Raw genomic sequence first — 12,732 nt, 5'->3', positions numbered from 1 at the left:
AAAATGATCTTATTTTGGGATTTGAAAAGCAGTTATAATTCCGTGTTCGTGACTATTAGCTATGCTTCAACGTCTGTCATGCTTCCTTTGTGTGTTTGTTTATATCATATAGTAACTTTAGTCTGTACAGACATCAACATCCACAATATATTGGTATTTTGTAGGCTTCACACTTATTTGTCTAATTGCTTAAAATAAAGACTACATATTGAAATGCACAACACATATTTTGTAATTAGACTTTTCTAATTGTCTATATAAAAATGACACAGTTGCTACAGTAGTGGGTCTAATCAACATCACCATATTAGATATGAAGTGTAGATTTATGTTACTGTACTATATCTATTAGATATGAAGTGTAGACCTACAGTACCAGTCAAAAATGTTGGACACACCTACTCATTCCAGGGTTTTTCTGTATTTTTACTATTTTCTACATTGTAGAATAATAGTGAAGACATCAAAACTATGAAATAACACATATGGAATCATGTAGTAACCAAAAAAGTGTTAAACAAATCAAAATATATTTTATATTTGAGATTCTTCAAAGTAGCCACCCTTTGCCTTGATGACAGCTTTGCACACTCTTGGCATTCTCTCAACCAGCTTCATGCGGTAGTCACCTGGAATGCATTTCAATTAACAGGTGTGCCTTGTTAAATGTTAATTTGTAGAATGTCTCTCCTTCTTAATGCGTTTCAGCCAATCAGTTGTGTTGTGACAAGGTAGGTGTGGTGTACAGAAGATAGCCTTATTTGGTAAAAGACCAAGTCCATATTATGGCACGAACAGCTCAAATAAGCAAAGAGGAATGACAGTCCATCATTTCTTTAAGACATGAAGGTCAGTCAATCCGGAAAATGTGAAGAACATTGAAAGTTTCTTTAAGTACAGTCGCAAAATCCATAAAGCGCTATGATGAAACTGGCTCTCATGAGGACTGCCACAGGAAAGGAAGACCCAGAGTTACCTCTGCTGCAGAGGATAAGTTCATTAGAGTTAACTGCAACTCAGATTGCAGCCCAAGTAAATACTTCACAGAGTTCAAGTAACAGACACATCTCAACATCAACCGTTCAGAGGAGACTGCGTAAATCAGTCCTTCATGGTCGAATTTCTGCAAAGAAACTACTACTAAAGGACACCAATAATAAGAAGAGACTTGCTTGGGCCAAGAAACACAAGCAATGGACATTAGACCGGTGGAAATTCCAAATTTGAGATTTTTGGATCCAACCGCTGTGTCTTTTTGAGACGCAGAGTAGGTGAACAGATGATCTCTGCATGTGTGGTTCCCACCGTAAAGCATGGAGGAGGAGGTGTGATGGTGTGGGGGTGCTTTGCTGGTGACACTGTCTGTGATTTATTTAGAATTCAAGGCACACTTAACCAGCATGGCTACCACAGCATTCTGCAGTGATACGCCATCCCATCTGGTTTTGGCTTAGTGGGACTATCATTTGTTTTTCAACAGGACAATGACCCAACACACCTCAAGGCTGTGTAAGGGCTATTTTACCAAGAAGGAGAGTGATGGAGTGCTGCATCAGATGACCAGGCCTCCACAATCACCCGACCTCAACCCAATTGAGATGGTTTGGGATGAGTTGGACCGCAGAGCAGGGGCGGTGTGTTCAATAGGGCGATATGGGCGACGCACTGCCAAACGGGAAAAGGAAAGGATTTTTTTTCTAATCAATTATATCACGGCAACAGTAGTTATCAGTGTTCTAATCTGATCTGACTGCCACTAAATGTCAAATCAGGCTAAAGTCGTGCTTCAAATGGCCCCGCCCGTTTTTGGGGCGATTTCAGTCATGTTGAAAATCGCCCAGAAGTCTGTCATAGACTCCCATGTAAAATCTATTTTTTTCAAATTTCAAAGCTTTCAATACAATCTTTAGGTGTCTAGGCTTGCACTTACTGCGTCATACGTGATGAACTAAGAAAATAGCTGAGCGGTCTCTGTTCGACCTGCAGTGTGGCGTTATCTTATGTTTTTAATTTGTACACTTAGTGTCGTTTTTTATGTTTTTAATTTGTACACTTAGTTTACAAACATTCTGCCAACCATGGATTTCCAGTGGTGGTTTTTGGGACTGATCTTGTTGATCGTGTCCCGATACGACGGATAAATAATGAAACGCGCTGCCGAATCCCACTACAGCTGGGAGACTTCTGATGACAGAGTCCCGACAGAAGTGGGCGGGCTTCACACCTGGTCAGGCGGACCGCGATCTGACACAGTCACAGGGAAAATCGATCCTGGTAAGAGAGAGAGCGACTCTGTACCCCCGACATTGAACTGCTTTCTGTGTCACTGCGACCTTACTATCTGCCCCGTGTTCCCCCAATTGTTTGTTGTGTGTACTGTTGATAATCAAAAGTTTACTGGGAGAACTGAGACCAAGTAGAGACTTTGGACAGGGTGGATATGGTATAATAAGGCAGTTTATTCAGAGGTAAAGATATCTGGATCGCCGTGGGCTGTAGAAATCGTCAAACTCTTAGGAGCTACTCTGAAGAGAGCCCGAAAACATTGTGTGCAGACTTTTTATACAATAAATGATGTAGGTTGAATCTAGTAGTTCTGATCTTCTGATTGGTCCTGATGAGTTGGGCGAGGGTCCCCCTCCACTGTTGCATTGGCTCTGAGTCGGGTTCTCTGTCTTCAAATGTTCAGCCTAAGAGAGAGGATTTTTGTGTGTGTGTGTGTGTGTGTTTAACAGTGATGATGTGTGTGTGTGTGTGTGTGTTATCAGTGATGATGTGTGTGTGTGTGTGTGTGTGTGTGTGTGTGTGTGTGTGTGTGTGTGTCCTCAGAGCAAGAACTCGTGAGTTGGAAGAACTGAGAGACCTATGGCGTGGGTGTTGTCCTTGGCCACCTGCTGACAAGGCTGACAAGATAGGACTCTTTTGTCCATTGTTATAGGATAGGAACAGCATTGATTGAAAACAAACGCCCAACACAAAATGGGTCATGCACAAGATTTTAGTCAGACCAAGCTATAACATTATATATTTACTACGACAGTACATTCAACCAAAAGCTAATATAACAAAGGCATCAGAGATTATTTATAATCTGTCACAGAAACTGGAATCCATCTCCCCAGATCAGTCAATAAATGCTTCTGGTATTGACTTATATGCTGCCCCTGACTTCATGTTGTTGCTGGACATATCTTTTTTAAAATGTGTGTAGGTCACCTAAATCATCAGAAAAATTGCCCCTCCTGAGAATTTTTTCAGGAGCCGCCACTGCCGCAGAGTGAAGGAAAAGCAGCCAACAAGTGCTCAGCATATGTGGGAACTCCTTCAAGACTGTTGGAAAAGCATTCCAGGTGAAGCTGGTTGAGAGAATACCAAGAGTGTGCAAAGCTTTCATCAAGGCAAAGGGTGACTACTTTGAATAATCTAAAATATTAAATACATATTTGTTTAACACTTCTTTGGTTACTACATGATTCCATGTGTTATTTCATAGTTTTGATGTATTCACTATTATTCTACAATGTAGAAAATAGTAAAAATAAAGAAAAACCCTTGAATGAGTAGGTGTCCAAACTTTTGACTGGTACTGTATGTTTCCGTACTATATCTATTAGATATGAAGTGTAGACCTATGTTACTGTACCATATCTATTAGGGTGGAAGGTAGCTTAGTGGGTAAGAGCTAAGGAAGAGCGTTGTGCCAGTAACCGAAAGGTTGCTGGTTCTAATCCCCGAGCCGACTAGGTGAAAAATCTGTCGATGTGCCCTTAAGCAAGGCACTTAACCCTAATTGCTCATGTAAGTCGCTCTGGATAAGAGCGTCTGCTAAAAAATAAAAATAAAACAAATAGATATGAAGTGTAGATCTATGTTACTGTAGTCTAAGATCTCAAAGCAGATAAAACAACAACACTCAATAAACTAAAGAGTGGCTCCTCTCTTTCAATTACGGCAGCTAATTAACAAATGTTCACAATGCACTAATTACTGTTGCATGCTTATTTGTTTTCAGCGCACAGACATAAGTGGTATTTATTGTTTTGAAATGTACTAACCTTAACCGACCCATACTGGAATGTAAAAATGTTAGAATAGCAATGAATGTTATTGGTAATGGTGAGAGGTTAGCATGTCTTTAAAAAAAAATCTTACTTCTTGAGCAAAATCTATTTTTCTGAGGAATTGTGTTGGTATATAATATTATAATTTCCCCATTATTTTCAGCATTCAATGTACAGTATATGTTTGCTGGGATGTAAATCTGTCCAGATGAAAGATAGCCAGCCATATGTAGCTATGGGGATTCTTTGAAGTCCAAAATAAGTCAAACTTGTCCAAACAGAAATGTTCACACACAAAACAATTGACACCATAGAATATATAGAGTTCTCATCGTTGTATCTGTTCGGTTATTGCTTCTGCGACAGCGCCATCGAGGCTATCTCCATTTTAAAGTTGTATGCGTTAGGCTCTAGCAACTGAGCTACAGAAGACCACCATGTGGCTAGTGGACAAGTACGGAGTATTGAGATGCATAGCCAGCAGGGGGCTCCAACCTCCGAGAGCTCAAACATCGATATTGCCAAAACATAGACGTGTATAATAATAATAATAATAATATGCCATTTAGCAGACGCTTTTATCCAAAGCAACTTACAGTCATGCGTGCATACATTGTTGTGTATAATGTGCTGTACTATACTGTAATGTACTGTACCCTACTCTACACGTCCTCAAAAAGTTATACAGCTGCACCGTTGAGAGCATCTTGTCTGGCAGCATCACCGCTTGGTATGGCAACAGCAGCGCCCTCGATCGCATGGCGCTACAGCCCAGTACGTCACTGGGGTCGAGCTCCCTGCCATCCAGGACCTCTATACCAGGCGGTGTGAAAGGTAGGTCCCGGAAATGGTTAACGACTCCAGCCACCCAAGCTCCATAGGCTGTTCTCTCTGGTTCCGCACGGCAAGGCGGAACCGGAGCACCAAGTCTGACACTAACAGGACCCTGAACAGCTTCTATCCCCCAAGACATAATCTAAATAGCTAACAAAATGGCTACACAGACTATTTGCATTGACCCTTTTATTTTTGCACTGACTTTATGAGCATTGGGGTGTCATTACCAAGCTCTGCTTCATGGACTGTAGACCAAGTTTTGACACTCTTATGTAGGTGTCATAACCAGCCATAAAAGTACGCAATATATGTCCCAACAGGTGTAAATATATGGGGTCATGACAGGGTTATGACCATATTATGACATGGCTATGACCACTTTTTCACTATGTTTCGGTAGTGACACTTTTAGTGGGATAGTAAGGAATTCAGGTAAATATTTCAAATATGCAATGTTTACCTGACATATCTTGGAAGACGTGTGATGAAAGTTTGAAAAAAAATAACATACACATTATATATTTTTTACAACCCCCAATTTGCACCACTTCTGTAGAATGACCCATATAGCACATGTATAACATGTATCTATGTATAGAAGGACTGCATTATCTAAAGTCGTCAGGTAGCCTACATTATATGTTTTGATCAAGCTCTGCTGCATGGACTGTAGACCATGCTCTGCTGCATGGACTGCAGACCTAGCTCTGCTGCATGGACTGTAGACCAAGCTCTGCTGCATGGACTGTAGACCTAGCTCTGCTGCATGGACTGTAGACCTAGCTCTGCTGCATGGACTGTAGACCAAGCTCTGCTGCATGGACTGTAGACTAAGCTCTGCTGCATGGACTGTAGACCTAGCTCTGCTGCATGGACTGTAGACCTAGCTCTGCTGCATGGACTGTAGACCTAGCTCTGCTTCATGGACTGTAGACCTAGCTCTGCTGCATGGACTGTAGACCAAGCTCTGCTGCATGGACTGTAGACCTAGCTCTGCTGCATGGACTGTAGACCTAGCTCTGCTGCATGGACTGTAGACCTAGCTCTGCTAAATGGACTGTAGACCAAGCTCTGCTAAATGGACTGCAGTGCATGAGATCCACAGACGTTTCTGAAATGACACCAAACCAACTCAACATATCCACTCAAATCACCATATACTTTATATTTTGAGGAATACAACATTGGATTATCATTAGTATTATTACTAGCTAATGGTATTGCTAATAAGAAAAAATACCTTCAACAACAAAACACCTTTTCTAATCGCTAAATAGGATCTAATTTCATTGATGTCCCAAATCTGTTCCAAATGTAATCTGCTGAAGTGGAAGGAGGTAAATCCTTTGAAGATTTTCCTGCACGCCCATAAAGAAAGCCCTGGTCATATTGGCCCTGGTCAAAAGTAGTGCACTAAATAGGGAATAGGGTGCTAGTTTGCTATTTGGGACTCACACTGAGTTTTAGCATCCTATTATCTAACCTTCCCCAAAATCATTAGAAAGACATTATGATGAGGTGATGAGGCATTATGATGAGGTGATGAGACATTATGATGAGGTGATGAGACATTATGATGAGGTGATGAGACATTATGATGAGACGTGATGAGACATTATGATGAGGCAATGAGACATTATGATGAGGCGAAGAGACATTATGATGAGGTGATGAGGCATTATGATGAGGTGATGAGACATTATGATGAGGTGATGAGACATTATGATGAGGCGATGAGACATGATGAGGTGATGAGGCATTATGATGAGGTGATGAGACATTATGATGAGGCGATGAGACATTATGATGAGGCGATGAGACATTATGATGAGGCGATGAGACATGATGAGTTGATGAGACACTATGATGAGGCGATGAGACATTATGATGAGGTGATGAGACATTATGATGAGGCGAAGAGACATTATGATGAGGCGATGAGACATTATATGATGAGGCGATGAGACATTATGATGAGGTGATGAGACATTAGTGGATGAATGCGGTGATAAGTGATGTGGGAACTGACACTGGAACTATGGAACCAGAGAGACAGCAGCATGGAGGTAGCTAATACAAGTAGTCCGTCCCAAATGGCACCCTATTCCCTATATAGTGCACAAATTTTGATCAGAGCCCCATTGGGTAGTTCACTTTATAGAAAATAGGGCACCATTTAGGATGCATCCAAGGAGATGCACCCGTCTGCTTAATAAGTCAACATTATGATAATGAATGCTAGTTAAATGATGCCAGAAGTGGCATGGCATAAATAAATAGATTCAATCTTCATAATGTGAACGCCAAGACGAGGACCGACTCTTCAGGCGGTTCATCATTTTCTATGTTCCAGAGGTGTCCGTTGTGTTGTGGGCTAGCTTTATCTGAATTTTAATTGGCTAATGATCAGTCATTATTGCATGGACACGATCAATCACACGGCTGATTTAGCAGGTGGTTAAAGATACTGTAACAAAACAATCAGCTGATTATTCTACATGATCTAACATTACAAAACAGGACAAAATACTTTTTTTCTATAGTATGTCTACCAACTACATAAAAGCAATAAGAAACTAATTTACTGTTGTTCTACTTTAAATAACCAGTAAAATAGCATCAATAATTATGTTACAGTAATTATGTTACAATAATTATGTTACAGTAATTATGTTACAATAATTATGTTACAGTAATTATGTTACAGTTAAATATGTTACAATAATTATGTTACAGTAATTATGTTACAGTAAATATGTTACAATAATTATGTTACAGTAATTATGTTACAGTAATTATGTTACAATAATTATGTTACAGTAATTATGTTACAATAATTATGTTACAGTAATTATGTTACAATAAAAGTAAAGTGAAGTGAACTCTTGCGAGCATCCTGTGGTTGACGGGAAAAAAAAACACATTCATCAGAATGTTTTAGTGAGCCTGTCACGAGCACAGATGACTCATGTGTGGGGTGATATCAATATCCTGAGAGAATCTCAGTTCTATTCTCAGCAAGTTTAACCGGGAACCATGTCAAATGTACATATTCTGACGGGAAAACAGATGTATAGAGATACTCAAAAGGATATGTATTATGAGTTAGATGAGGCCAGCAGGGCTCACCTAATGTATCTTTGACAACGACTGAAAATGGATTGTAATTTTTGGGGGCATTTTTGACAGTCTCAGAGAATGTCTTAGACCTTTACCATTCACGTGATCTCAACATTTCAAAATCTGTTATGGGATTAAAAAAAATATGTTTCTAAAATTAGCATCAAACAAATTTTCGTTTAGAACCATGACTCTTTTTTAGAGCCCTCCTCGCTCTCCTCGCCCTCCTCGCTCTCCTCGCTCTCCTTGCTCTCCTCGCCCTCCTCGCCCTCCTTGCTCTCCTCGCTCTCCTCGCTCTCCTCGCCCTCCTCGCTCTCCTCGCTCTCCTCGCTCTCCTCGCTCTCCTCGCCCTCCTCGCTCTCCTCACTCTCCTTGCTCGCCTGTGATTCGTGGGGAATGGATGATAGTGATGCTCGGGTTGACTCATAACCCGCAGTACCCGTGGTTATATCCGCGGTGGCGGACGGGTTTAGGGTCATGATGTACTGTAAATGTACATCTATCGTTCTTGTGTGCGATTCATATCTATAGGCTACATTGAGGTTTTTCCGTTCGTAATTTTTTTTAACTGCCGTTAGTGCGTAGCGTAAGCTTTAGGGCATAACCGTAGCGCGGCAATTGCCAAATTATTTTGGGAACTTGGGCAGAAAAAGTTAAATTAGATCCACTGAGGCAAACAAGGACAATGTCGGAGTTTAATTCAATAAGAGAAAATCTGTAAAAATGGAGAGTTGAAAATAAAGAGAAGGGAGGGCCAGAAAAGTCATGTTTGGGAAAGATTTGGTGAAGTGGTAAGAGGATGATAGCAGTGTTATGAGTGATGATTACAAATTCAACAGTACTGTTCAGATAGATGGGTTCAATGGAATAGTAACCTAACTGAAATCTGGACACTGACTGTAGGTCTATAACCTCTCCCATGGGCTAATATAATATTAACTCCTGCGGAATTAAGCATATATTGCAGTAAAATTATACATAAAATGTAAATTTTGACTTGTGAACAGGAGTGGAGAAATATGATTTCTTTCTTTCAGCATCTTGAGAGAATGAATGCGCAGTTAGGGACCGTCTGTAAAGGTGGCGGTGCTATCTTTTATCAGCGTCATAAAAAATGATAGAAATTCAACCACATAAAATATGCACGTATTATTTATTTTGCTCCCCGGTCCCTAAACGTCTTTGCTGCGTGAGAAAAAGCAGAGATGAAGGAGAAAAGAGATAACTAACTTTACCATGGCAACTAGAGTGAAGCATTAGTTCGAGCGATTTATGACGTCATTGTGGAGAGCAAGGGTTTATTTAGTCAACAAGTAATGACAGAAGAGAAGCTGCATCTATCTAATTATAGACAAGTTGACTAACAAATAGCCTACAAAAATGTGGGAAATCATAAGCAGAAACACAGGCCTATCTAAAAAAAAGGCCTGTCAACAAAAAAATAAATGGTTTCGCCATCTCTGACTGTACAGCACATTTTCTGTGTTTGCAGGTGCGGGCCTCAGATTTGAACTTTATCACATATAGTTGGGCGGTTGCGGGTGTTTGGGCGGTTGCGGGTGGTTGGGCGGTTGCGGGTGGTTGGGCGGTTGCGGGTAGTTGGGCGGTTGCGGTAGTTGGGCGGTTGCGGGTGGTTGGGCGGTTGCGGGTAGTTGGGCGGTTGCGGTGGTTGGGCGGTTGCGGGTGGTTGGGCGGTTGCGGGTGGTTGGGCGGTTGCGGGTAGTTGGGCGGTTGCGGGTAGTTGGGCGGTTGCGGGTAGTTGGGCGGTTGCGGTGGTTGGGCGGTTGCGGGTGGTTGGGCGGTTGCGGGTGGTTGGGCGGTTGCGGGTGGTTGGGCGGTTGCGGGTGGTTGGACGGTTGCGGGTGGTTTATTAGCAGTTGCCGGCGGGTGCGGGTTAAACAAACAGTTCTAACTAATGGGTGCTGCATACTGTATGCTGGGCCTTTAAGTGACACACATACAGTATGTTATTGGACTGAACTCCACATGGCTATGCGCTCTTGGAGGTCTGTATGGCATGCCATGTGTCTCTCCTTCCAAATTGAATTGAAACAACAATGTGGTCTAGGCCTCTGATATTGACCACTTGGATTAACCCCTTGGACAGTTACTCTACTTTAAAATTGGTAAAACGTGGTACAAATAAATACAATTATAATAAAAACTTCAAAGTTGGGGTAAAATGCAGAAACTTGAGGAGGATTGCAGAAGAAGGTCCCCAATCACTTCTGATCAACTTGAGTTCATGGAAAACCTGCTTGATTCCTCTGGATAATCCAGGTACAATTTGCAGTAACACTTTATATTAAGTTGTGCTAACACTTTATATCAAGTTGCGGTTACACTTCATATTAAGGGCTCTATTCAATCCGTATTGTGGAAGTTCAGCTTTACAGTGTGATCGAAATGTAAAGGCAAAGTCCCTGTTTTAGCAGAGACTGCATTCACAGTAAACCCTGCATATGTCGGCTCAATCGGGAAATGACCTTTAAATTACTATCCTGATTCCTCTGGATAATCCAGGTACAATTTGCAGTAACACTTTATATTAAGTTGTGCTAACACTTTATATTAAGTTGCGGTGACACTTTATATTAAGTTCCTCTTATGAAGTGAAGTAACCCTGTAATTACTAGTCATACTTGTACAGATTTTTCAAGATGTCACCATCAATATTTTCTTTAATTCTTATCCATTTATTTATTGGGCAGGAAAGGAACCGGCTACTCTGTTTCCCCCGGCACTAGCCAGCTACCTCTTTAGCTAAAGCTACCAGGCTAATTTAGGGTCTGATACAAACCAGAGTCCCATCACTGACGATACCGTTTCCCCCTGGGCTAATAGAAGCCCATTCTTCATCCTGCAGAGGTGCATTTATGTAAAGGAAACTTGAAGCCATCACTTAAAGATGTTGAAATTACATGCTGATGGATGCAGTGTTTAGACTAGCTAGTTAAGACCAAAACCTGTGTCTCACATACACAAACGTACACACACACACACACACACACACACACACACACACACACACACACACACACACACACACACACACACACACACACACACACACACACACACGCACACACATTAATTTCCTTATCAAGCAAAATATAATACAGAGTTATAAATTAACCCTCATGTCAGATGACAACTTCAGGGCAGAGAAAAACCCCAACAATGGACGAAGGAGATAGTTGCCATGGTAACAGTCATAAATTAAATCCCTCAAATGAGAGTCAGGGGGTTGAAGAGGGGGAAGGGGGGGACGACAAACAACTGTCGCTCCGCTTGTTTCCTTCTAAAAGGTATAAATGAATAATGGTCCGGCACGGGAAGTAACTTCTCAAGCAAGCGTTGACCTTATATCCTTCAACAGTGTATGAAGATGCCAAGAGTGACGAATGGAGAAAACATCTTCTCTGAGACCTCAAGGTTTCAGGCTTAATAATTGGGGGCCTAGCTGCTTATTGGCACGAAATAAGTTTTCAGACTACCTGTATTTTCTTTGAGAAGATATATATATATATATATATATATATATATATAGCGACCTGTGCATTTGAACAGCATAAAATACACTTATGTCACTTTTTGCATGTCAAAAACGGAATGACTGCTGCACATACTGTGTATTTTTAGAACAGATTAGATGAACTATTTAGAACGAGCAACCAGCTCACGAACGAACGGTCGTCACTAGTTACCACAGCTACACAGTCATAAAGCCCGCCTACAATTTCTCTTCTTAAAATTTTATTTTAAATCTAACCCTATCCTTAACCCTGACATTAACCACACTGCTAACCTTATGCCTAACCATAACATTAAATTAAGACCAAATAGCACATTTTTGTTTTCATAGATTTTTACGATATAGCCAATTTTGACTTTGTGGCTGTGGTAACCAGGGAGAACACAACAAGCGTTCAGATGCAATAAGTGAAAAAATTATCTAACTGGGGATGGCTAGCTAACATATTGTCACCAAGCTTGAATTGCTAGCCAGTTAACTTTCATTCTAAAATGACTTCATATTTCCGAGTTAGTCAGATATTATTTTAGAAAGACTTGAAATTGGCATGGGAGCTAACTAGCTATCAAGCTACCAGCAAGCTATAGCTGCTTATCAAAGGTAGATAACTGGTTAATTTAACCCCAAAAATCGACCAAAAATTAAAGTAGCTGGCTAATTAATTTGATCATGCTTTGTGATACACCCGGTTTTATGCTGTTTTAGTTCACACAACATGTCGCCCTGTTGCCTAGCTACAGTAGAACCAGATGAACACCATGGGTGGGGGGAAACAATCAAATTGGCCAGCCGCGGTCATACTTTTTTGTCCTACCAGTTCCACCATGAGAAGGTTCTAGCTAGTGTATCCGTCTGTCCTTCCACTCTTGTTGGATGTAGTTGTCTGGTTTATCAGGCTCCCATGACTGTTATGATGATTTATTTACAAGTTAATTACAATTAGCTTTTTGTGAACATTTAAAACATAATCCATGAATTATATACTGTAATATATATATATTTAAAAATACAAATATATATATATATATATATATTTTTTTACCAATCACAAGTGGGGCGCCACTTGTAACGCCCTAATGGGCGGACCGCCGCTGTTTCAGCGACAAACAGACACAGTGTGAATACAACAGCTCTTGAGCTCCAGACAGACAGAGAGATAAAATGGGAAGCTTTAAGAAC

This window comes from Coregonus clupeaformis, unplaced genomic scaffold (genome assembly GCF_020615455.1).
Source record: "Coregonus clupeaformis isolate EN_2021a unplaced genomic scaffold, ASM2061545v1 scaf0103, whole genome shotgun sequence".
In the NCBI taxonomy this organism is placed as follows: Eukaryota; Metazoa; Chordata; class Actinopteri; order Salmoniformes; family Salmonidae; genus Coregonus; species Coregonus clupeaformis.
Note: the sequence above shows the minus strand (reverse complement) of the source record.